Genomic DNA, 27,537 nt, shown 5'->3' on the forward strand with positions numbered 1-27,537 from the left:
AAGCTGTAAAAACAGGTACAAAGTTTATTATTAGAGACAGCACAATGTATGGGAGAGCACACAGGAAAACAGTTTATTCAGCTCAGAAGCAGGTCAGAGATTCATACCCAGAGAGAAAGGGTATGGGCCTCCTCTCTGGTGAGGAAGAGTGCCGTAAGTCAGACACTAGGCAGAGACACACATCCTGAGAAGAGTGTGGGCCTCCTGGGTGGGGAAGGGTATAGTACAGAGGTGATGTAAATCACTTACATAGCACAGTCCTTCTGGGTCTTTGTTTCCAATTGTTTCTTTCTTCACACCCGACTGGTCCATGAATCCTCCCTAAGATGCATGTGTAACTTTTTGCTAAGACGGATCTCACTGTAGTGACCTATGGGTACAAGTCCACACTTATTATGTGCTGGGAGCCCCCTCCATTTTTGACTGCCAAGAAGCCTTCCTGTGCATGTGCAGACAGGAAAGTCTTCTTTGGCCTCAGGAGTGGGCACCTTATCTCTTTGCTTTAGCAGGGCTCAGCTTTTGCCACTAGCTTTGTCCTTGGAGTCACTGGGTGAGAACAAGGCTCAGTTTTACACCACTTGACGACCACCAGGTGCCTGGCCCAGAGGTCCACTGTCTCTTACCTCACTTTCTCCCTTACAGATACTATAGGTTGCGGAGCCTAATACCAATTCCCTCAAACTTTCTCTGCTATGAAGATGTTGATGATAAACACTTTCTAACACTCCAATACCTAGAAATCTGCAAGTAGTTTTGCAAAAACTTTTGCTTTTTTGTTAAAAGGAATAAACTCTGTCTTTCTTATTTCTTCCTTCTGTCCCTGAACACAGACAAGATATCTGGATAGGCAGCAACCATGTTGTGACCATGAGGTAACAAGTATTAAGGAAAGACCAAGAGAATCACAGGGACACCAACCTTGGTATTGTTAAATCACTAAACCAAAGGTAGCAATGGCTTCAGTGTAGACTTGTTATAAAAGAAGAATAAACTCTCCTTTTGTAAAGCCATTCTATCTTGAGAATTTTTGTTACTTGCAATCAAAAGAATTCCTGACATACCACCATGCCCTAGTTCAATCAGCCATCACTTCCTCTGCACTCTGCCTCCTGAGGCTTTCTCTCATGTACTTCATTCTATCCCGGCTGCCTCTGCCTTGGTTCACATGCGCATGGAGCCACCACATTAACCTCCCGACTGGCTTCCCCACCTCTAATCTTTTTCTCCAACATATCCATGTCTATTGCCTGAACTTGAATTTTTCAGAGATCCCCAATTTCCCTCATGTAAAGTCTTAGTTACTTAGAATGGCCTCCAGTGATTTTCTTGATTTAGCCCCTACATATCTCCCCATGATTCAGTGGGTCTAGGCTGAGACCCAAGGCTTTGTATTTCTAATAAGCTCTCTGATGATGCTAATGCTGCCAATAGTGGGTAAACCACTTTTTGAGTTGTTCTGGTCCAGAGTTCTTTACCTTTTCCTATTTCCATCACAAAATTTGCCTCATTTTGTGATGATAGATTCTCTCATTCCTTAATTCAGTGTTTCTCAGTGTGCATCAGACTCCTTGGAAGGGCTCCTTTAAGCACATAATGCTGGCTTCTACCCCAGAATTTCTGATTCAGTAGATTTAGGGTAGAGCTTAAGAATTTGCATTTCTAACAAGTTTTCAGGTAATGCTGATGCTGCCTGTCAGGGACCACACTTTGAAAACAACTGCCTTAGTACTGGATTTCTCATCATTGCTTCAACTCATGTTTTGAGCCAGAGAATTCTTTACTATGGAGAGGTTGCTCCGTGTATTAGAGGATGTTCAACAGCATTCCTAGCCTCTAGTCACTGGATGCCAGTAGCAGCTCCTCCAGTTGTGACAAAAATGCCTCCAGACATTCCCAGATGTCCTCTGGAAGGCAAAATTACCTATAGTTGGAAACACTACCTTGGAGTGACTGTTTGATTGATATCCATCTCCTTTAGTATCTATGTTTCACAAAAGCAGGAGCCTGTTTCTTGTATTCCCGATGCCTAGAGTAAGCACTTAACAGATCCTTGTTCAACAAATGAATGAATCTAATTCCAACCAAGTTTAAAACACTTTAATGCTTTTTTCTTTTGTGCAATCCCTTTCCTGATCACCAAAAAGTATGAAAAGAAATCTTCCTGCTGCCTCCCTACCTGAACAGCAGCGACATGCTTCCAGGTTCCTTTGACCAGTAACATAGGGGTTGAAGACATTCCGCAGTCTCCAACTCTAGTTTAGAAGAGGTGGTCCACTGGGGCATTATATCGATTGTCCCAGAGAGGAAAGAGAAAGAGGTTTTTGTTGTTGTTGTTGTTTATTTCTGTTTTGTTTTGGCTGCACTGCACAGCATATGGTATCTTAGTTCTCCCACCAGGGACTGAGCCTGTGCGCCCTGCAGTGGAAGTGTAGGGTCTTAACCATCAGACCACCGGGGAATTCCCAAAAGAGGTTTTCTTTTTCCAGGATAAGGTGGAGGATGCAGTTGGGTTTCCCCACTCTGACCACATTCAACTCCATTCTCTCATTGGGAGAAGAAGAGGAGATAGAGCTAGGCCCTGCCCATGCAAGATTTCCCGAGAGGTAGCAGGACCTCAGTGGGACAGATCTGTGTAGATGGGGGATGGAGCGGCAGTGAGGATCTTGGTCACAAAGCCTGGGGTCACTGAGCTGCTCCATGGTCTACCCAGAATGGCAGAGCGCAATCAGTAATGACTACATTTTCAGTCTTTTTTCTGTACTTTTACAGAATATCCATACTTTAGCAGTGATATCCTGGAAATAATATCTTAACCAAAGCACAAGTCAATAAGGAGACTTTTATGAACTATGATAGGCTGCTAGAAAGAGGATACATTTTGAACAGAGTACTGCTGCTTCCCTAAAAGAGCATCATATGGAGGGCTGTCTGTGACGTCCAAACACAGCTAGCCCAGTGGTACAGATAGACAGGCTGAGTATTCAGAACCCTGGCAGGCAGCAGGCGGGAGCTGGGGACTTGCAGAATTGGTGTCAGTCTGTTCCTGCTTAGGCTTGTTTGACCTCTTCCAACTTCCTCCTCCTGCCACATATCACTAAATCTGGGGTAGTTTGGTGCTGCTCCAGTGAGAGTAATTAGGGAATAAATTGTTCCATTCTGGGTTGTTTTGGACCACAAACATCTTGCTCTATGTAGCAGCCAGGTCTTCTGGTCAGGTTTTGTGAATGCCGGAGGGTAGCTGAAGACTTGTTCATTCACCTGTGGGGAGATTAACAATCATTGTGCTTTCTGAAAATTCTAACAGGCTGTGTAGTGGAGCAGAACTTTCTGGTTCACTGAGAGTGTGGGTGTAATTTTATATAGATTTCTGGATTAACTGACTCTTTGTAGTATGTATAGAAGTTACTTGAGTATGTATAAGTGTATACAGAAGTTACTTGAGCTAGGGACTTCCCTGGCAGTCCAGTGGTTAAAATTCTGTGCTAGCAATTTAGGCAGGGGATGTGGGTTCAATCCCTGGTCAGGGAATTAAGATCCTGCATGTTGAGCAATACGGCCAAAAGAAGAAGGAAAAAAAAAGAAGTTACTGAGCTAAGTTAAGACACAAAGTGGAATTTATACCTATATTACACCTGTATCAGCATAATTCACAGATCAGGAGCTGGATGTGGATAAAGGAAGGCTTTAGGAAGGGAAGGAGCCTGGAACAGAGAGCATCTCTCCTCTCTGATTCACAGATGCATTTTCTTCTCTGTGTCTCTCCTGGCCTCCCACGCCACCCTACACTCTGCCTTTCTCTGCTTTTTCTATCCACTTGATAAACTATGACTTTTCAAAACTCCTGAGTTCACATGCAGGCACCCCAGCCTCCTGTAGACATTGACCAACATCCTCTCTTCTCCAATACCAGTTTACCAGGAGAGAGAATCTGACGGGTGCAGCTTGGGTCCAGCTAGCTATGAGTAGTATAAGCACAATTATCGGGGCCCACCCTGAAGATGAGGACAGTTCCCTGATACCATGCTGTCTCAGGTTGGATTTCCCCAGAAGCAGACTCTGAATCAAGAAGTAAAAATCTGTTGTAAATAAGTACTAGATTATTTCAGAGGAAGCTGGAAGAATACCTCTTCACCTTTCGTACTTCCTTTAGCTGTAAGTTTCATTTGCAACTCCCAAGCCAGAAGGCAAGGAAGCCCAGGAAGCCTATGAAATCAGTCTGTGTTACGCCAGCCTCCCAGGGCATAGAGCACGGTGGAGCAGGATGGCAAGTCAATCTGAAGAGCAAATGAAAGATGTGATTCAGACATTTCTCAATACAATCTTGTTATTCATATACCCTAACACAGATTATGAAAAAGCAAATTATTCAATTTTTTAGTTGTAGGGAATTATAGCATTTAGGCACACCCATTTTCACAGTATTACTCAGGAGATTTGAATAGTCTATTGAAACTTGGTATTCATCATACACCTAGGGTCAGAAATGTCAATAAACTCCTGGACAAATTTAAAGCTTATTTTGATTTACATAAATGCAGTCTAGGCCTGTCACAACAAGCTTAACCAGTTCACATGTCAAATGTGGTGTATTTATGTCATACTCAATGTGAGTGGGTGTGACCTAAGCAGAAGGAAAGTTGGTTTTCCAACAGTAATCTCAGATTGTTCTTCTCCATATCTTCATGTATTGCTGCCAGAAGTCACTGTCCAGGGCTTCATTTAAACTCTTGTGATGTTGATCCAATCTCAATCTGTAAATATTTGTAGAAAGAATTTTTCCCCAATTGCTTTTACCAAAAGTCCTGTTTAGTTTCTGAAACAAAAAACCACAGTGGTTTGCATCAACTGCTGTTAACAAATTACCACAAATTCAGTGGTTTAAGATAACAGAAACTTAGCACCTTTCAGTTTTGGATGTCAAAAGTCTAAAACAGATCAGCAGGACTGAATTCCTTCTGGAAGTTCTAGGAAAGAATCTCTTTCTTTGCCTTTTTCAGCTTCAAGGAGCTGCCTGCATTTTTTGGTTTGTAACCCCTTCTTCCATCTCCAAAGCCAGCAGAGTAGCATCTTCAAATCTCTCTCCCTGTCTCTGTCTTCTCTCTCTCACCTCTGTTTCTGTCTCCTCTCTGACTCTCCTACCTCCACTTTATAAGGACCTTGTGATTACATTATTTCCACCAAGATAATCCAGGATAACCTCTCCATCTCAAGATCTTTGCAATATAGAGAGAGGTTCCTGAGGGGCAGGAGTTATCTTGACCAGAAGAAAGGGCACCATAAAATAAAGAAAGAAGGAAAACAAACAAAAAACCTAGAGGATAAGTGTTTGAGGGTGAATGATAGAGATAAGGCTGTAGATATGGGGGTGGAAAACTGAGGTACCCATTTCATTTCTTCTGGGTTGACAAACGTCAGAGAGGTGGGAGAACAGTTAAAAGATTGGTGAAGGTCTGGAAGAGCTTCTATGAGAGTGAAGGAGGGTGTTGATCAGGCTTCAGTGTGGGATTAACTGGGGTGCCGAAATCCAGGTAAGTCTCCATGATCACTCATTTGGCCACTACTTGTGCAGCTGTATAACACTTGGCAGTCAGTGTGTAGGGAACAGAAATGCGAACATTCGTTCAATCCGTGAAGTTTCTCATAATTTCATTCCCTGCAGTACAAACTCCTCTTTTAGTTCCTCTGATTACATGCTGGGGCAGAGACTATTTTTTGACCCTCTTCATTTCTTTTCCCTAACTTTTAAACTGAACATGTAGATTTCCAAGATTACATTTCCAAGCTTCCTTTGCAACTAGATGTGGCTATGTGACTAATGGAATACGTGGTGGCTTAGCACACATGCACACAAGTGTCCTTAAAGGATTCAGCATTGTTATCTTTCTCTCTTCCTGTTTCTCCCCGGCTGGAATGCAGAGACAATGGCTTGTACCCAAGCAACTATTTTGGATAGTGAGGGGGAAGCCTGTATGTTTAGATGGCAAAGTGGTAAGATAGAAGGAATTTTGGTCCCAGGCAATCATAAAGCCAGTATATCAGCACTGTACCAGTGCCTCTGGACTTCATTTGCACGAAGAAAAATCTTCTAAGTAAATTTTCTGTTATATATAACTGAAGCTAATTCTACATTGTCCATACTCACTGCTCTCTTGGAGATTCTCACCTACATTGATGTTCTGTCAATTCCATATGCCTCTGTCTTCCTCAACTTCCTGTTTAAGCTTCCTCTAATGTATTTTTTGAACACATATCCATGCTTTGACCTGATATCAGCTCTGCTTGTTCAAATCCCTTTCCAACAGCTTATCATATTGGGGGCAATTCTGCTTATATTTTACTTCTGATTAAATTACAATGGAAATTTCCTTGATTCTTCCTCAACTATCTTTAGTCCTGCATTATTTTCACAGCACTAGCAATAATTATGCCATCCTATGTTGCTGCTGCTGCTGCTGCTAAGTTGCTTCAGTCGTGTCTGACTCTGTATGACCCCATAGACGGCAGCCCACCAGGCTCTGCCATCCCTGGGATTCTCCAGGCAAGAACACTGGAGTGGGTTGGCATGTCCTTCTCCAATGCATGAAAGTGAAAAGTGAAAGTGAAGTCGCTCAGTTGTGTCCAACTCTTCGTGACCCCATGGACTGCAGCCTACCAGGCTCCTCCTCCATCCATGGGATTTTCCAGGCAAGAGTACTGGAGTGGGTTGCCATTACCTTCTCCGCCATCCTATGTTACATTTTATTAATTAAATTATTCAACAGTGATGGAGCATCTTCTATGTGCTCTGAAGTGATGGACATCATGGAGACACAGAAATGAGTAAAACATAAGGTATACCATTAAGAATCTGACAATCCAGTAGGAGAGAGGAATATAAAAGCAATTAACATAATGAAGATAAAAGCAAGGAAGCCATATTCTGCATGCTTTGGAGAAGTATGCAGTATTTAAATTTTTTTTTTTTTTTTTCCCAATTCACCACAGAAGTTTGTTAGATTGGAATTAGAACTCAAGCTTTCTGATTCCCAACATCCTAACCATAATATCAGATTCCACACTTGGCTGCCATCCCTTGTTTTATATAAACATCTTGGAAAACAAAATCTTATTTAAAAGTTTGTTGTTGTTGTTGTTTGTTTGTTTTCGGCCATGCCATGCAACTTGTGGGATCATAGTGAAAGCACTGAGCCTTAACCACTGAACCAGCAGGAAATTTCCAAGTTAAAATTTTAAAGTGTAGAAAATAAAGTCTTTGAAAGAATTAGAGTATAAGTTCATTCATTTATTTACTGCATGTCAGGCCCAGAGGTACACGTAAGGATAAATTGGAAACAAATGACTGATGTGGTCCTGTCCTTACAGGTATTAAACATAAATCTCCCATGTAAACATAAAATGCTAACTATGATTAAAACATTTCCAAGAAGAGGTGCATGGTACCCAGAAAGGATATAATGGGAACATTGATTCCAGTTCGGGAGAGCATGGAAGGAGCTGGGCTGGGGAAGGGAGGCAGGGGGTGGCCTGGAAAAGGCGAGGCCCCTCAATAGAGGAAAACAAGAGAGGCACAGGAAGTCAGCTTGCTCAGTGGCACTCAGGGAGCAAAAGGAAGGCAGTGTGATGTAAGGGGAGACAAGAGAGGTAAAGAGGGGCCAAACTGTGTTGCAGTTTTGGCTTATATTAAGGGCAATGGAAAGCAAGTGAAGCGATTTCAAACAGATTTCTCTGACTGTTGAATGAAGAGTGAAATACAGGGGACAGAGGTAAGAGTCAGAAGCAGGGAGACCAGTTTGGTGGCTATGATAGGAATTCATCTCTGAGGTAAGGATAACCCAGAGTAAGACCTGCTGTGGGGAGAAATAGATCGGAGAAGTCTTTAGGGAGACTTGGCAATGGTTCAGATCTGGAATGTAAGAAGAGGGATGTCAAGGATGACACCTGGGTTTCTTCACCTGCCAGATGCTGATATTTCTCAGTGAGATAGGGAGAAAATACACCAGATTTGAAGATAAGAGTAAGATGAAATGGATCTTTCTCCATGACTTTGATATGTCTTTGAAATATCCAAGTCGAAATGTCATAAAGGGCGTTGGAGAAATGTGTTTGGATCCACTTACAAGTGAAAACTGGGGAGACAGGTGTCTGTGGGTTGGCTAGAACTGGGGCTGAGGCAGGAAGGAGACCACCTAGAGAGAGTATGTAGAAAGGGGTAAGAAGTGAGTTTTTGTGATTCACCAGTTCTGAATGGCCAGATAGGGTAGCACAAAACCTGCAAAAGAAACTGGACCAGAAACTGGCTGGGGAAGAAGGAAGAAAACCAGGAGCTGGTTGAGGCCCGAAAGCCAATCAGGAGAGTGCTTCAAAGAAAGAGTGTTCAACAGTGTCAAATAAGATGAGGCTTGAAAAACTCCCCATGGAATTTTGCACCATGGCAATGACTCAAGCTCAAATATTTTGATGGAATGATGAGGGTGAAAGCCAGATTTGGAGGGAACTGAGGAGTGAATGGTAAGAAAATGGAAACAGAGTATGGAAAATTCTTTTCAGAAGTTTGTGAAGGGGAGGGAGTGCTAAGGCAAAAGCTAGAAAAGAATATAGGACTGAAGGTTGGTGGGTTTTGCTTTGCTTTTATGGCAGACACATGAATAGTCTGTATATTCAGCCCATTTATAAAGCAAACAAAATCTGTAAATAGGCTCAAGTACACATGGAGATTTTAGAATATGATAAAGGAGCATCTTGGGCTTCCCAGGTGGCACTGCTGCTGCTGCTGCTAAGTCACTTCAGTCGTGTCCGACTCTGTGTGACCCCATAGACGGCAGCCCACCAGGTTCCTCTGTCCCTGGGATTCTCCAGGCAAGAACACTGGAGTGGGTTGCCATTTCCTTCTCCAATGCATGCATGCATGCTAAGTCGCTTCAGTCGTATCTGACTCTGGGCGACCCTATGGACAGCAGCCCACCAGGCTCCTCTGTCCACGGGATCCTCTAGGCAAGAATACTGGAGTGGCACTAGTGGTAAAGAATCTGCCTGCCAATGCAGGAGATGCAAGAGACAAGGGTTTGATCCCTGTGTTGGGAAAATTCCCTAGAGTAGGAAATGGCAACCTGCTCCAGTACTCTTGCCTGGAAAATTCCATGGACAGAGGAGGGCTACAGTCCATGGGGCTGCAAAGAGTCAGATATCACTGAGCCACTGAACACACACACACACAAGGGGGCATCTCAAGTCTCTCAAATCTTTTTAATACAAAGATATTAAAATATCTTTTTAATAAATCGTGTTAGGATGCCTACATAGTAGTGTGGAAATTATAAAATTGGATCCACATTTCATTATATACAAGAATAAATTCCAAATGGACTGGATATCTAAATGTAAAAAGAAAAGCATACAAGTTCCAGAAGAAAATGTGAATATTCCTTCATATTTTGAGGGTAGAGAAATGTATTTCTAACTTGTAATCTAAATGCAATAAAAGAAAAGATTGTAAATGTGATTATTTTTTAAAAAATAAACTTTCGCTTGGCTAAAAACAATACACAAGCAAACAAACAAAAAACATCATAAACAAAGACCAGTGACAAACTTGGGAGAAAATGTTTGCAACATGTATTCTGTATATTATGTATATTACAGGCAAAAGAATGGATACATAGATATAGATGTAAAGGACCAGTCGAGAGGGAGCAAACTGATCAGAGAAAGGGAGAGGGGAGAGAGGGAAAATCACTAGGCTGACATTTTATGAACCTGCTGAGAGAGGACCAGGCAAAGACAGACAAGGGACTGTCAGCAACTTCCTTGTTAAATGGAGGGAAAGAGGAGCTGGTGGCCTGGATCTTGATGGGGTTCGATGTTTAATAGGATTAGGAAGCAAGTTAGCAGCTGAGAGGAAGAGGAGAGATATATAAAATGAAAGGGAGGAGCCTTCACTGACCAGAGAAATGTGAGGCAAGACCAGCCCCTTGGGGTGAGTGCTGTTCGTGATGGTGAATTTACAAAGGAGCCCTTGTGCTCCATGAGTGATTTTCCATGGCAGTCCTTGAAAACTGAGTTATTTGACTTTCTATTGTCACCTGGGGGAAAGAAGTTCTTTCTAATTCAACTCCATCTTTGTGAGAACTTTTTTGGGAGGATTCCCTGGCAAACAAATGCTTACGACTTGGTCCTTTCACTGCTGGGGCTGGGTTCAATCCCTGGTTGGAGAACTAAGATCCTGAGGCCAAAAAAAAAAAAAAAGAGGATCTTTTTTCCCTGGAGATCCAGAAGGAAGGAGGAAAAGAAGGACCAGTCAGCAGGAAGCAGTTAATTTACATGAAAAATATTATGTCTAATTGATTGTTTGTCAAGTAAAACAGGTGAGTGGTGTCAGCCAGAGAGAGAGGCAGAGAAACTCAGAAGCTTCTGGGAGGAACATTAGGGACAACTGTTAGAAGAAGGCTGGCAATTAGTTTATCTTATCACTTTTCAATCTGAACAGGCTCTTGTTGCCTTTTGTGACGTGGCTGGGTGAGTAAACCTTTGTTCAGAGCTCAAAGTCCTAATGCTTTCAACTGCTATTAATATTAATGTCTGAGATGATTTTCTGAAAGGGCTGATACGTGGGGTGTGTCTGCCTCTCAGCTGGCTGCTTGACTATGGGACAGTAGACATCTAAACATCTGCAATCTGCTAGTTCCCACCTTCTTGTCCCCCCAATCCCATGCACTCTATAGATTAAATGTGTATTAATGTTCTTCTATTATGAAAATCTCTTCCCACCCAGACTGGGGGGAATGGCCTTTAGTTTGGCAGTGCTGGAGCTTAGATGATGATAGGCTATGTGCCCAGAGAAAGAATGTGGACACAGTGAGTTCTTTTGCAGAGGGGGAAAGGCATGCTTGTTGAGGACTTAATGGTCATTTTTTTAAAAAAAATCTAGTTTTATTTACTTATTTGGCTGTGCCGAGTCTTAGTTGCTGCATGTGGGATCTTTGATATTCCTTGCGGCATGCAAGAATCTAGTTGCAGCATGTGGGATCTAGTTCCCAGACCAGGGATTGAACTCAGGCCCCCTGCATTGGGAGAAAAGAGTCTTAGTCTCTGGACCACCAGGGAAGTCCCCTAAAGATCCTTAATCAGAGCACAATATTGATTCACTCTCTGTAGAAAGGATTAGGAAGTCTGTAGTGACAATATAATTTAAAAGGAAAAACCGGGATTTCCCTGTGGTCCAATGGTTGAGATTCTGCCTGCCAATTCAGGGGACACAGGCTCAATTCCTGGTCCAGAAGGATTCCACACGCCTCAGAGAAACTAAGTCCGTGTGCCACAGCTACTGAGGCAGTGCACTAGAGCCTACAAGTCGCAACCAATGAAGGCTGCATGCCCTGGAGCCCATGCTCCTCAAGAAGAGAAGCCATCACAATGAGAAGCCCACACATCGCAATGAAGACCCAGCACAGCCAAAAAATAATAATAATAAATAAAGACTGATAGATGACTTGTAAAAAAAAAAGAAAAAACAAAAAGCCAGTCTTTCGGTTCAGAGGAAGGAAAAGTCACCAAGTGCCCTGTCTGGAAAGCTTGTGCCTGCATTTACGCACTGCCCAAGCCCAGCTCTGTGTTTCTCCAGGGCCTCAGACTAGAAGGGGAAGGATGCCATTAGTCACAGTCGGCTTTGCTTGATGATTATTTGCTGGGGAACTGTGGTTCCCAGGTGGGGAGGGAGGTGACTTCAGAGAGAAGCCAGTCAAAGCTAGAGGTTTCCATGTGGTTGGAAAGTAGCTTGTCAGCTTGACCTTGTTTCTGTTGGGGCACACTGACCTAGAACGTCTAGAGCCCGTGGGATCCGAGTGTGACCCAAGGCAAGATGGTCTGTGTCTCTCTCCTGGGCAGGCCCTTCACACCTCTGGACTCAGGCCAGGGGCCTTGTGGGCATAATTCCCAATGATTCAACTTGGAACTGACTGCCCATGTGCCCCATATGGAGAGTTGATGGGAGGGTATTTTCATTCTGAAGGAGGAACTCCACAGGATTCAAAGGTATTTCAAATGGTGGAACTTCACCTACAAAGCATGGCAAAAGATATGACCTAATAGGTAGCCTCCCATTTCACCTGAGAGGTTGGCTCTGCCCTTTGAAACTTCAGGAACGCCTGGCTCACTGTCTTCTTTGGAGGTGGTGGATTTCAGTCTGCTCCAAGGACTTCCCAATAATGGGTATTTTAACTGGATGTTAGCAGTGGACAGTAGGTAAGACCTTCTCTCAGAGAACAGGGTGGGAGCCATGACAACTGCTTTGAAAGCAAAGGGAGAGTGTTTTTCCCACATTGCATTGAGGCCCTTGGGGAAGATGGGTTTTATTACCTCCTTTTTATAGAACAGTATCATCAGGAGCTGTGGGATTGCTGACTCTTGGAGTCAGCAGTCAATTCGCTGACTCACGAATTGAGCATCATGCTTCTCTCACAACAAAGGAGGGAACTAATTTAGGATAATAAACCCAATAAAAAGAATGTGTTTACATTTTTATTTTCAACATCAATTGATTTGGAGGATTTACTCTTTGTAATTATACACTTCTCCTCATTTATGCTTGGTTAGTGATTTTTCCTCTCTTGTCTTTTAAACAGACCATGTTAGCAATGAGGCACTCTGATGGGGGGTTTTATAGCACATGCCAGGACGTTTCTAAAACACACAAAGGATTTGTGTCACAGATAGCCAGTACAGGACTGTATCTGCTTTAGCATTTTAATAATGCTTTTAAAAAATAACTTATGAGTTCAGTGTGCTCCAGTTCAATTTTGTTTAATTAAAACTTACTTTTAAATTATTCTCTAAGGCAGAGAATAGTAACTCTGGTTCCTTTTAGGATAGTGAATCGCATTCTTTGCAGTTGATATATTTTAACGTATTTTTAGTCATCTACTTATGAGCTCCGTCACAAGTTACCTACATTCTCTGTGCCTCAGTTTCCTCATATATACAAAGGGCACAATCATAATATCTTACTCACAGCATTGTTATAAAGATTAAATGAGGAAATCCATTTCATTAATACTTTAAGAATTCTCTACCAAACTTAGTTATTATTAACAAATTATAGTTGTATTGAATTACAAAAGTAATTTGTGCTTGTTGTAAACAAATATCTAAAAAAATATGGACGTTTATAAAGTAAAATTGATATTATTCAGTCTTTACTCACCCTCATTCTATCCTGCTTCCTAGAGATATTTCTCAGAGATGGCTGCCATACTGACTGCAATTTTCTATGCGCATTCATGCAACTGCCTTAGAACTTTGCTTCTACGTCTAACAACTAATCATGGACATCCTTGCTGAACAGGTCCCATGGAGCCACCTCTTTACATAATATGGATATTAACTCCTTGTCTGATTTTTTTTTGTTCCAATGTTTTTAGGGTGCCTTTCATGCTTCTATGTAGTCAAATCCTCACTCTTTTCCTCACACCTTCTCAGGTTTATATAATGCTTAGGAAGATCTCAGTGTGTAGCACTTAGAAATACACTTACCAGGACTGGAAAATGAAGACTTACACAACTCCAGAGAACTTTCCAGTGGTTAATAAGGTGATGATTACCACCTTGGGCTTCCTTGGTGGCTCAGACAGTAAAGAATCCTCCTGCAATGCAGGAGACCTGGGTTCAATCTCTGGGTTGGGAAGACCCCCTGGAGAAGGGCATGGCAACCCACTCCAGCATTCTTGCCTGGAGAATCCCTATGGACAGAGGAGCCTGGCGGGCTACAGTCTATGGGGTCGCAAAGAGTCAGACACAACTGAGCAAATAAGCACAGAGAACTTCTGGAACGTATGTGGTTATCATACTGAACTCAGGTCCACTTGCTCAACTCACAGCAAAGTCAATCTACTGACGAGGGTTGTGGTGAAGGAAAGCAGAGCGTTGACTGCAGGGAGCCAAGCAAGAGAGTGGGAGATAAACCTCAGATCCGCTTCATCTTTGTCTTTGATTTAGGGACTTCTTTTTTAAGGAGAACAAAAAGGCTGGGGTTAATCACTGTTTTTGATGTTTCTGTGACATTTTTTAATCACAGTTTTAGGAGTCAGGATGTTTCCAGTTTACAACTCTCAGACCATGGCGAGGGGGTGCGGGGGGTGGTGGGCGTAGGGAGGGGTTGGGGGGAGGGGTGTCTATGCCCTGGAGAAACAACCTGAGTTTGTATGTTAATGATCTTGCCTATTATAGCAATTTTAGTACATTAATAATGTTATAAAATCGCCATCTGACTCTGGTTAGTCTTCAGTTGCCACAGGGCTGAGGTTCAGAAGGGACAAGAAAGGGAATAAAGTTTGAGATAAAGAGATTAATCACAAGCTTGGTAATAGAATTTAGCATTAGGGGGACATGATTTTTGAAACCAAGTTGAGCCCTGCAGGACCTTCCCAGGTACAAAAGCCTTTCTGTGTTCCCCATTTTTTATTTGTAGGAAAAACACCTCAGCTTCCTAGATCTTCCCTGAGTTCCAAAGAGCAGATTAAAACAGTTACTAGTTAGGGTAGTGAGGGAATATGAAAACAAAGAAAAAGTAGTCAAGAAAAAACAGTGCATCAAAAAAGCAGAGGCCATGTCCATCAACAGATGAATGGATAAAGAAGTTGTGGTACATATACACAATGGAATATTACTCAGCCATAAAAAGGAACCCATCTGAGTCAGTTCTCATGAGGTGGATGAACCCAGAACCTATTACACAGAGTGAAGTGAGTCAGAAAGAGAATTATAAATATCATATTCTAATGCATGTATACGGAATCTAGAAAAATGGTACCAAAGAATTTATTTACAGGGAAGCAATGGAGAAACAGACATAAGAAATAGACATATGGACATGGGCAGAGGGTAGGAGAGGGTGAGATGTATGAAAGAGTAACATGGAAACTTACATTACCGTATGTAAAATAGACCAACAGGAATTTGCTGTATGTCTTAAGAAACTCAAACAGGGGCTCTGTATCAACCTAGAGGGGTGGGATGGGGAGGGAGATGGGAGGGAGCTTCAAAAGCGAGGGGATATATGTATACCTATGGCTGATCCATGTTGAGGTTTGACAGAAAACAACAAAATTCGGTATAGCAATTATCCTTCAATTAAAAAATAAATAATTTTTTAAAAAAGAAATGAAAAAAAAAGGAGAGTCCTAGGTTCTCCTCAATGGATATACAGAACAATCTGATGTAATCTTAGTTCTACAGGAACTAAGGCTCCCACCAAAGTGGAGGATGGTAATTTCAAGATGAGCAAAGGAGTCTGAGAATCTACCTTGTTTCCTCACCACCAACCAATCAAAAGAAAGTTACACCCTAAATTTTGTCTTTAAAAACTCTTCTCCCCAAACTCCCCTAATCAGGGAGTTCAGGTCTTTTGAGCATAATCAGTCTATACTCCTTGTTTAGCCCTTGCATTAAACCTCTTTCTGCTCTGAACTCTGATGGTTCAGTTCATTTGGTACCCTGTGTGTCCATTGGGCATACGAATTTGGGTAGACATCAGTTTCAAAATAAAACTTTGTGATCCATGAATGTGAGTGTATTTTATTTTTTACTGGAAGAGAGCAATGACTGATACGCTTTTGGGTGTTGTAGGGAATGTTACCTTCAGCTGAGAATGAGAAATGCAGGCTTGAGGACACCTACACACTTTGCACAAGTCTCTGAATTCCACCCCACAGGATTCCTATAGGTCACGGTATTGGGAGGAAGGAGGTCAGTTATTTGGTGCTTGATGTAGTTGAACCTGTGACTTACCCATCATGGTGTGCAAGAAAGTGGTTTTACCTTATCTCTTAGGAGACTCAAAAGTTACTACTAAAGCCACCTAAAGCCACTAGTTCTTCTTTTTTTAATACTTATTTATTTTTGAGGCTGCATTGGATGTTAGTTGCAGCACTCAGGAATCTTCATTGTGTCACGTGGGATCTTTCATTGCACACAGATTCTCTAGTTGTAGCATGTGGGCCCAGTAGTTGTGGTGCATTGGCTTAGTTGCACTGTGGCACAAGAGATTCCAGTTCCCCAACCAGGGATTGAACCCATGCCCCCAGCATTGCAAGGTGGATTCTTAACCACTGAACCACCAGGGAAGTTCCCTAGCAGTTCTTGAAGAGGTCCACCAAGACCTCTGCATACTTGCTCATGTCTGGGCACTGAGATCTACTGTTGAGAACATCACTCAAAAATATTTGTCAAAAAGTCAGTTCAGTTTAGTTCAATCGCTCAGTCATGTCCAACTCCTTGCTACCTCATAGACAGCAGCTTGCCAGGCTTCTGTGTCCATCACCAACTCCTGGAGCCTCCTCAAACTCACATCCATTGAGTTGGTGATACTATCCAACCATCTCATCCTCTTCTGTCTCCTTCTCTTCCTGCCTTCAATCTTTCCCAGAATCAGGATCTTTTCAAATGAGTCAGTTCTTCCCATCAGGTTGCCAAAGTAGTGGAGCTTCAGCTTCAGCATCAGTCCCTCCAATGAATATTCAGGATTGATTTCCTTTAGGATTGACTGGTTTGATCTCCCTGCAGTCCAAGGAACTCTCAAGAGTCAAAAAGTCAAGTGGATATTTAGAAAGAAAAATAATGAGTGACATTATATTTTGACAATGATGTACTTTTACTTTTTTAAGACATGCTTTTTCCTACATTTTCATTCTGCTTAGAAAAAAATCATACTGTATATGTATAAAGTCAGTATAACTGGCTGAAAAATAGTTAAATAATCTTTAATATTTGACTTGCAGAGTACCAAATAATTGGGTAGAATTTTAAAAAAATAAGAGCTATTTTGTGGAAAGAGATGTATACTTTTTAATTCAACAAACATTTATTTAATGCCTCCTATTTCAAAATAATTTTGTTAGGAGTTGTGGGGTTTTTGAAGGTAGAAAATTATAGTCTCAGTACTTCCCTGGTGGTCCAGTTACTAAGACTTGGTGCTTCCACTGCAGGGGCTGCGGGTTCTATCCCTGGTTGTAGAATTAAGATTCTACATACTGAGGAGTGTGGCCAAATAAATTTTTTTTTTAATTATAGTTTCCATTCACTATCTAGTCATTTATATTTTTTGCTATTTTCTAGACTTTTTCCGGAATAATTTAGAAGAATACCAAGCAATAAGGAGCAGATTATTTTATATTTTATGGTAAGCACAATTCTGTGTGGTCTATTATGTTATCTCCTTATGTCAGAAGGTCATTGTCAAAGATAATAACAAAATCATTTGGAGACTCGGTCAAATGTATGCACCTCAGACTTTATTTATTTATTTTTGGCTGTGCTGGGTCTTCATTGTTGCACAAGGACTTTCTCTAGCTGCAGCAAGTGGAGGCTACTTTTTAGTTGTGGTGCACGGGCTTCTCATTGAAGTGGCTTCTCTTGTTTTGAACACAGGTTCTAGACACATGGGCTTCAGTGGTTGTCAGTCATGGGCTCTAGAGCATGGGCTCAGTAGTTGTGGCACATGGGCTAAGTTGTTCCTGGCACTGTGGAATCTTCCCGGACCAGGGACCAAACCTGTGTCTCTTTCATTGGCAGGTGGGTTCTTATCCACTGTACCACCAGGGAAGTCCTCCTCAGACTTTTTTTTTAATCTTTTGGCCATGCCATGGCAGCATGTGAGATCTTAGCTCCCCGACCACAGATTGAACTTGTGCCCCCTGAATTGGCAAGAGTGAAGTCTTAACTACTAGATAACCTGGGAAGTCCCGTCCTCAGAAATTTTTCTGGGTCAGCCTTCAGGATGGCCTCAGATGATCCTTGCCTTCAGCAGTCTTCAAACCCTTGTGTAATTCCCCTCTCACAATGAAATAAAGGCATAAGTGACTAATAGAATACAGTGGGAAGGACTGTGCAACTTCACAGGCTAGGCCTTTAAAGAGGTGGCAGCTTCCATCTTGGTCTCTTGGATTGTATCTAGAGCAGGGACCAGCAAATTGGGGTTTATGGGCAAAATCCAGCCTGCAGGCAGTTTTTTGTTTTTTTTAAAATTTTTCTTGGTGTTAGATCTGTCTGGATTCTTTGTATCTATACCTATCTATCTGTCTATCTATCTATCTTGTTTGTTTATTTATTTATGTCTGTGCCAGGTCTTTATCGCTTTGAGGGCTACTCTCTAGTCACGCTGCAAGGGCTTCTCATTGTGGTGGCTTCTCTTATTGTGGAATACTGGCTCTAGCTGTGTGGGATTCAGTAGCTGTGGCTTCCAGGCTCTAGAGCACAGGCTCAGTAGTGGTAGAACATAAGCTTAGTTGTTCTGTAGCATGTGGGATCTTCCTGGATCAGGGATCGAACCTGTATCTCCTGCATTGGCAAATGGATTCTTTATCACTGAGCCACCAAGGAAGCCCTGCAGGCAGTTTTTGTATAAACTGAGCTAAGATTGGTTCTTATAATCTTAAAATATAGTTTTAAAAAAGAAGAATATATGGCAGAACCTGGAGGTGACCCACAAGGTTTAAAATATTTACTACCTAGTCCTTTACAGAGTTTACTACCCATGCTTGGAAGAATCCAGGCACCCTGCTGTGAGCGCACACACACGCGCACACACACACACACACACACACACACACACACACACACACAGCTCTGTGGAGAGGCCAGTATGGACATGATTGCATCTAATCACTCCACTGCAACTCACTCTAGTATTCTTGCCTGGAGAATCCCATGGACAGAGGAGCCTGGCGAGCTATGGTTCTCAGAGTCACAAAGAATCAGGCACAACTGAAGCAACTTCGCAGACGCCAGATAACTGGCCCACGGGAACTCTAAGGGATAATAAGCCTCTGTAGGGGAGGAAGACATTTCCCTCTTCCTTTCTAGGTTCTTTCTTCTGGCTGGTCTAGAATTGAACTGACATGAGACAGAATAACAAGAAGAAATCAAATAAAAGTGTAATAATGTATACATGGGAGAAACCCAGGAAAACAGTAATTCACCAAAACAGCCCAAACTTTCACCTTAAATACCACCCTCAGCTAAAGACTAAAGAGAGTGTTGAGGTGGGGTGAGTCAGTTATGGAAAGTTACAGGAAAAGCAGAGCAAATGAGGGTAAGGTTGTTGTGCAGATTTAAGTCAGTGCCTTCTCCATTGATAAGAGTTTCTCGAGTTAAATATTTCTTTAAAAAAGGTAACTCCTACTTGGTTTTCAGAGTTTTCCCAAGTCTACTGTTTTCTAGAAAATAAACTGTTTAGAATAATTAATATGCCAGAGGCATGTTTGGGAGTGACAAATTCTGCTCCCCTACATCTCTAAGTTTGAGGGTAATTTATTGTTGCAGCAATAGTAATTAGAATATACTATGTGTTTTCTGAAGTTCCCAAGTAAAATACTTATTCACTTCCTTTAATCATTCTTTGGCAGAATTTAAGCATATACAAATCATTACCATATTGTATCTGCTGATTTCTAAGCCTTGTAAGTAGTTCCTTATAAGACCTGAGGCATCACATTCACCAGGAATTCCTTGGGGTCCAGTGGTTAGGACATAATGCTTTCACCGCCAAGGACCTAGTTTCAATCCCTGGTCAGGTAACTAAGATCCCACAAACTGCACAGTGTGGGGGAAAAAAAAAGAAGAAGAAGCCTTGAGGCCTCACATTCCAATAAATGTGTAAGGGTCAAATTATTTCCTTAGTATTCAGAAGCACATCAGTTTCTTCAAGTTACATTTGTTTTCTGCTGACATGCAACAGCATTCATTATATCCGGTAAGACCAAGACCCCCTAAAGACAAGTTCCCTTTCCACGCCTATGAGTAATCTATCCACAACTTTATTCCCTTGCTTATTTTCTCTGACCTCAATCCCTTTCTTGTCTCTTCTGACCTCAGTCCTGTGGCAACTGATCCTAATCAACCAGAGTCAGATGACTAAACTCGCTATTGTCACTATCATTATTAATGTACTAAAATTGCTATAATAGGCATAATCATTTTGTACAAACTCAGGTTGTTTCTCCAGGGCAAAATGAGCTTGTATACTGCCAAGCTGTGGATGACCTGGCCAGAGAATCTTAAATCAGAGACATCCTGACTCCTGAAACTACAATTGAGAAATGTCTCAAAAATGTCACAAGAGTATGATTAATATAAATTTCTGTCTTCTTCCCCTTAAAACATTCCCAACTCAGAGACTAAGATGGAGTGGAACTGAGGTTTATTTCCCACTCCCTTGCATTGTGTGTTGCAAATAAACCCTTAATTTGCTGCAAACACTCACTTTCAGAGTTTGGCTTTTTGCTCCACACATGAACCTTGGCTTGGTTATACTGGTATTGCTCAAACCATTAATTTGAGAGAAAAGTGAATTTAGAATTGTTGGCCGTCAGCCAGTCAATTATCTATCAAGCAGTTTTGTTTTTTTTTTTAATAGTCCTGGAAAGCATTTATTGTTCCCTTTTTAGAGATGGGAAAATTAAGGTCACAGAGGTAAATGGCTACAGTCATAGAATTGATGAGTAAGACAGTTAAGATTGAAGTCATCTCCTGACTGCACATTTAGGTGCCTATGGCTCTAGGCCTTAGGTCAGTCGTATCTGTCCACTTCATCGTGAAATCACATGTCATTTGTTAAGCTTTCATAGGCTCAAGGTGCCAAAAATAGATGATTTTTGTTAGTATCATGGAATGGCCAACAAGCAGTATTTTTAAAGTCTTTACCATTTGCCTATTGTTGTGCCAGTATTGATTTTTAGATCTTAAGGTCCAAGTTTATGTTCATTATATAACCTTCCCAAAAAGGTACTGAGTGACACATTGTCTGGTGCTGGGTATTCATTGGAAAATAAAACCCACACCTCCAACTTTATGGATCTTCCAATCTAGTCAGGAAATTATCTATCTGATATTCTTTTCTTGGTTGTCAACTTACTCCTTAATTATGGCTTTATAACATTGCATGACTGAAAAACAGTAAGATACCTTGAATTTCATCAATTACTTAACCCTTGAAGTAAGGTTTCCTTTCTTTCTCCAGGGCAAGATGAGCTCTAGCTTAAAGCTAAATCCCCAGAAGGAAGAACAATTAGATCAAGGTTCAGAATGACAGGGAGAGATAAGGTCATTGCAAATAATATTATTCTACTTTGAAAGACTTTCTGCTGAAAGAGAGTTGGCTGAAGTAGCTTAGCGGATGGCAGAAAAATCAACTATGAAATATAAGAGTTTCATCAGACTGTGACATAAATCAATTTACCCAGTCATTATACAGTCAATGGCAAAACAACTTTCTCTTTTGGCCCTTTTGTAATGCAATAAATTATTTTGCTACCTGTGTAGATTGAAGGTCTCAATTATTAACTATTTTGTTTTGATGATGACTTTGATTAGTTTTCATTTCCTATGCACTGACCAACTGAAAGTGCTAAGAAAGGATGGCCGGAGCCATGCTATATGGCAAAGAAAGTCATTCCAGGCTTCAGAAATTTGCTCCAGGAGATTGCTCCCATTAGAAAGATAAATCTTGAACTTCCCTGGTGGCGCAGTAGATAAAAAGAATACGGCAGCCAATGCAGGGGACACGGGTTTGATTCTTGTCTGGGAACTGAGATCCCACATGCCTTGGAACAACTAAGCTTCTGTGCCACAATTACTGAAGCCCACGTGCCCAGCCCATGCTCCACCACTGCAATGAGAAACCTACACACTGCAACTAGAGAATATCAATAAATAAGAGTTAGTTTATAAGCGAACGAATTTGTTTTTCAGGGAAAGAGTGACAGTGATAAGAGGCTCCAAGTGTTGTTTTACTGATAAAAGGTCAGAGAGAAGTCATGTGTTTTAGACTTCTTGGAGGAGGTAAGGGTTGAGTAGACGGTGGTGCAGGGAGGGGAATGGAGGAGACCTGGGAAGAGACTTAGTCATTCCTGCATATAACAGCACTTTCTTGAGCACTTACATGTGAGTCATTAGGCGGGGGTCTGGACAAAAGTATGAAATAGACATGGTAGTATTGTACTCGCCTTCAAGGCACTTATAGCCTAGTGAGGGAAACATGAGGGTAAATGGAGGAATGTGGGCTTTCCTTAGAGGGATAACAAACTCACACTTGACAAGTTAGAGAAGGTTCCCTGAAAGAATTCCCTAAAGCTGAACTCAGAAACATTGTTGCTTTTGTTCAGTCACTAAGTCATGTCCGACTCTTTGTGACCCCATGGACTGCAGCATGCCAGGCTTGCCTGTCCTTCACTATCTCCTGGAGTTTGCTCAAACTCATGTCCATTGAGTTGGTGATGCCATCCAACCATCTCATCCTCTGTTGCCCCCATCTCCTCCCGAACTCAGAAGCATGACAGAGACAGAAAGAGAGAAGAGTGTTCCTAAGGAGGAAACTGCATGGATATAAAGAGCTCAGAGGCAGGAGTGGTATCCATGGAGTCACAAAAAGTCAGACAGGACTTGGAGACTGAAGAACAAGAGAGAGCAAGCATAGAATATTTAAGGAAAAGAAAATAGTGTATAGGTGGAGGGTTGGGGGATAGTAATGGGAGGTAAGACTTCCCAGGTGGCTGAGTCAGAAAAGAATTCACCTGCCAAGCAGGAGACCGCCTGCAGTGCAAGAGACCTGAGTTCAATCCCGAGTCGAGAAGATCCCCTAGAGAAGGAACTGGCAACCCACTTCATAGCTGGGAAACCCCATGGACAGAGGAGCTGGCGGGCTACAGTGCATGGAGTTGCAATGAGTTGGATGTGACTTAGTGACTAAACCACCACCACCAACAGGAGGTAAGGAATCCTCTAAGTCTAGTTAAGAAGTTTGAGTGTTAGCCTGAGGGGAAGAGAGTAAGGTGATTAGAAGAAAAAAGTGGGCTTTTAAAAAGAAAACTCTGGCCTTCCCTGGTGGTCCAGTGGTTAAGGATCTGCCTGCCAATGCAAGGGACACAGGTTTGATCCCTGGTTGGGGAAGATCCTTCATGCCACAGGGCAACTAAGCCCTGTGCGCCACAACTACTGAGCCTAAGTGCCACAACTACTTGCCACAACTAAGCCTATTTGCTAGAGCCCGTGCTCTGCAACAACAGAAGCCACTGCAATGAGAAGCCTACACACCACAGCTAGAGAATATCCTCTGCTTGCCACAACTAGAGAAAACCCATGAGCAGCAACAAAGACCCAGCACAGCCAGAAATAAATAGATATTGTTTAAAAAAGAAAAACAAAAATCTGGAGAATTCCCTGGCAGTCCTGTGGTTAGGACTTGTGCTGTGCAGTACAGCCAAAAAGAAAAAGCTTCACAGGAGATGGAAAACTTTTGCCATACAGGTAGTGGATACTTCCCTTGTGGCTCAGATGGTAAAGAACCTGCCTGCAATTCAGGAGACCTGGGTTCGATGCCTGGGTTGGGAAAATCCCCTGGAGACTGGAATGGCTACCCACTCTAGTATTCTTGCCTGGAGAATTCCATGGACAGAGGAGTCTGGTGGGCTAGAGTCCATGGGATCACAAAGAGTAGGACACGACTGAGCGACTAATGCTACCATCATACAGGTGAGCTGTACTGAGAAAGTTGCAGTGAGAATGGAGAGAATTAAGATCTAGTCAACAGATCTTTAAGAAAAAGAATCTGCAAGATGCTTTGATTACTGATGGATATGAAACATGTTGACAAAGGAGAAAAATTTTCTGTCATTGGCAACTAAATGGTTTGATTCATTGAAACAGGAGATTCAGGTGTGGGAGTGTAAGCAGATACGGTGTGTGTTTGTGTGTGTGTGTGTGTGTGTGTGTGTGTTCGTTGCTTAGTCGTATCCGACTCTTTGCAACTCCATAGACTGTAGCCCACCAGGCCCCTCCGTCCATGGGATTCTCCAGGCAAGAACACTGGAATGGGTTGCAGTACCCAAGCAGGGCTTTCTTGACACAAGAGAAGCCACTTTTGGCCTAAGTCATTTTGTGATCTAAGTCTGGATGAAAGCTTACCCTTGAACAAGCCTCAGAAATTAATGATCTTAAGGGGACAAAAGAATGCAGGAACAATGATTATTACCAGTCAAGAAAAGTAACAATAACAAAGATAATAAATCTGTTGTAAAGATTCTTAGTTCTGTTTCAATGTTAAAAATTAGCCTAATGCAATTTCTTGAGCTATTTTGCAGAATTTACCCCTCTGCCCCAGCACTCAGCCACCAGATCTATTGGAAACTAATGGATGAAGATATTGCTTTTTACTGACCTTCATGACTTCAATCAATGAAAATTTGGGGGACTTCCTGGTGATCCAGTGGCTAAGACTCCATGCTCCCAATGCAAGGGGCCCAGGTTTCATCTCTGAGCAGGGAATTAGATCCCACATGCTGCAACTAAGACCTGGGGCACCCAAATAAATAAATAAATATTTTTTTAAAAAAGCAACTTGGGACCTTCTCCTCAATTCTATGTTGAATTCTCCTCTGCTCAAACTGCTTCATGAATACGGATGTACCCTTAACTTAAAAATTCCTTAATTTTGCTGTTCAGGGAGACACTACTTTGAAAAAGACCCCAGGTGTTCTCCTAACTCACTGCCAGTAATCAGTCCTTCCTTCTGATTTTTGGCTTGGTTGTATCTTTTGGTTTGATATCCACCCAGAGACAACTCCAATTTTCAGGGAACAAGAGCAGGTTGTTTGGTAGGTGTTGGAGGTTGAGATAAAGGTGCTGGAGAATATGTTAACTTGAATCTCAGAGCAAGACTGGCTTAGAGGTTTGGGAGTCATCTGTACAGGAGAGAAAGAGAAGGAGATTCAAGAACCCTGAGAGAGGTTCCACTGAAGAGAAAGAGTTTGTAAAGGAGATTTAGATGCTTGAGAGAGGGAAGAGGAAAGCTGGGAGAAGGTGTTATCAGGGAAACTCAGAGACAAGGACTTTCCAGAGGAAGGGAGTGATCGGCAATGTTCAACGCCATTGAGAACAGGGTGGCAGCATCAGACAAACTCAGATTGAGGGACACAACTGACCTGTACTCTTCAGAAATGTCAATGCCAGGCTTCCCTGGCGATCCAGTGGTTAAGAGTCCATCTTGCAATGTAGAGAACACCAGTTCAATTTCTGGTCTGGGAAGATTCCACACACTGAGGAGCAACTAAGCACTTGGGCCACAACTACTAAGCCTACACTCTAGAGCCAGCGAATTGCAGCTACTGAAGCCAGCGTGCTTAGAGCCTGTGCTGTGCAACAAGAGAAGCCACTGCAATGAGAAGCCTGTACATCGCAACTAGAGAGTAGCTCCCAATCTCCACAACTAGAGAAAGTCCACATGCAGCGAAGAAGACCTAGCATGGTCAAAAAAAAACCCAAAACATCAATGCCAAGAATACAAAGAAGATGTACAAACATCTGTGTACAGAGAAACAGAGGTTAAAGGAGACTAAAGAGACATGAAAAATGACAATGCTGTGCATGATCCAGAATTTCCTTTTGTTATTTTTAAAATCATTTTTAATGGTTGCATAATCAGATAATTAATTTCATTCAATTATATTTGAGTTGACCATTTCTAAAATGGAGAGGAGAGGAGAGGAAAGGAATTAAGGAATTTTTAAGTTAAGGGTACATGCATATTCATGAAGGGGTTTGAGCATTCCAGGTGTTCTCTAATCACTCTACCATGCTACTTTGGCAGAGTGGTTTTTATGAGCCATATTACATAGAAAAATGTGAAAATCAAAATTGTACACTGATTACCGAAGTACAAAGCTGGAAGTAAAAGTAAAATTTACAGTTGCTGTGTTAGATTTGTCTGAAAATGAAGGAAAGTTCACAATTAGTTTTACTTCTAATTGAATCTTTAAATTTGCCTTCAAAAGGTCACTACATCAGCCAGCTTACTTGTGGTAAGCTCAAGGTATCTGACAGTGATTAGATAGTGTTATTTAAATTTTTCACAAGTGTTCAGTTCAGGTCAGTCATTCAGTCGTGTCCGACTCTTTGCAGGACTCCTAATTTATAGGGTTCTATCCCAACATACAGTGGGAAAGAATCCTCTTGCCACTTGAGTTCAATCCCTGGGTCAGGAAGATCCCCTGGAGAAGGAAATGGCAACCCACTCCAGTATTTTTTCCTGGGAAATCCCATGGACAAAGGAGCCTGGTGAGCTACAGTCCATGGGGTCTCAAAAGTTGGACATGACTTTGCTACTAAACAACAAATCCCAGTGTAGGCATCTACAGGAGGCTGTGAGTGCACAGAATGTTTTCAAGGAGATAATGGAATGGAACAATAACTCTCATTTGTCTTTTGCACAATCCTGCAATTCTGGCAGTTGTGTACAGCTACCTGAATGCAACATGTTGAAATATTAACATTCTTTTTGTTAATTTCACTCCACTTTTTTTTTTTTTTTAACGTAGACATTCAGGTTTTTAAACATTTAAAACATTTTTCCTATGCCATTTCCTGTCCACCAAGCACACCAGGCTTCCCTGATAGCTCATTTGGTGAAAAACTTGCCTGCATTGCAGAAGACCGGATTCCTGGGTCGGGAAGATCCGCTGGAGAAGGGATAGGCTACCCACTCCAATATTCTTGGGCTTCCCTTACAGCTCAGCTGGTAAAGAATCCCCCTGCAATGCGGGAAACCGGGTTTGATCCTTGGGTTGGGAAGATCCCCTAGAGAAGGGAAAGGGTACCCACCTCAGTATTCTGGCCTGGAGAATTCCACGGACTGTATAGTCCATGGGGTCGCAAAGAGTCGGACACAACCGAGCGACTTTCACTTTCACTTTCAAGCACATTGATCAATAAACCTCTAGAAATTGAACAAACTACTCCTTCCAGGAACGCATCATCGACAGGGCCAATGCCCTCAGTCAAGATGCCCGCAATTGCCTTTCCCCTTTCTTCCCTGCCCTAAGTAAAGATGGTTCCTGTGACTTCCTTTCAAACCTCGCTTTTCCCATAACAAACGTGGCGCAACCGCTTCCGGTTCCAGACTGCAGCTACTGCGGGATGGTGAGTGCAGCTGGGAGCTGGCGACTTTTCTGGCCAGTTTTCTCTGCGAACTTTTGAAGGCTTTCGATTGGGAGGAGGGGGGGAAGGAGGGGGCTCTCCGCGAGGCATCGAGGAGATTCTCTAGGCAACTAGGAAACCGTTCTTTCCTAATTGGGAAGTTATGGCCGCTTTCCCTGGCAAACTCCCAAACTCCTCCTACCCCCACCTTGTACGGCCTCTGCCGCCAACCCTTTGCGGAAGCCCCAGAATTTGCGTGCAGCGTGTCTAGATGAGCTTCGGTTCTTTTTTTTTTTAAATAACTTTTCCAAACTATAATTCACATATTATAAAATTTGCTTATTTAAAGTGTAAAATTCAGTGGTTTTTCATATACCCCCAGCATTGTGCATCCATCACCACAGTCTAATTTTAGAATATTTTCATCACCTCTAAGAAAAACCCTGTACCAGTTAGCAGTCACTCTCTATTCAGAAGGGCCTCCCAGTCCTAGGCAATTACTAGTCTACTTTTTGTCTCTATAGGCTTGTTTGCATATTTGATATAAATGCCATCATACAATGTGTGGTCTTTCTTGAGTAGCTT

At 42.1% G+C, this 27,537-nt stretch overlaps 1 protein-coding gene and 1 long non-coding RNA gene across 7 annotated transcripts in view; one reads left to right on the forward strand and one right to left on the reverse strand.

The window, feature by feature from the left end:
- On the reverse strand, positions 1-26,855 carry LOC145532091 (uncharacterized). The gene is made up of 5 exons (XR_014072983.1): positions 26,638-26,855; positions 26,455-26,567; positions 4,125-4,274; positions 2,177-3,258; positions 1-370 (listed from the first exon to the last, which is right to left on the reverse strand). It is a non-coding gene; the product is annotated as an uncharacterized LOC145532091 (long non-coding RNA).
- Positions 26,856-26,927: 72 nt separating this feature from the next.
- The window catches only part of SHLD1 (shieldin complex subunit 1), a 106,201-nt gene continuing 105,591 nt past the window's right edge, over positions 26,928-27,537 (forward strand). For all 6 annotated transcript variants that reach the window (XR_014072982.1, XR_014072981.1, XM_081556418.1 and 3 more), the window contains exon 1: positions 26,928-26,955. The gene's annotated coding sequence lies outside the window, so the exon portion shown is untranslated. The remainder of the gene's footprint in view (positions 26,956-27,537) is intronic.

The sequence above is a fragment of the Giraffa tippelskirchi genome, chromosome 13 (assembly GCF_054371585.1).
Source record: "Giraffa tippelskirchi isolate mGirTip1 chromosome 13, T2T-mGirTip1v1.2.pri, whole genome shotgun sequence".
Classification (NCBI taxonomy): domain Eukaryota; kingdom Metazoa; phylum Chordata; class Mammalia; order Artiodactyla; family Giraffidae; genus Giraffa; species Giraffa tippelskirchi.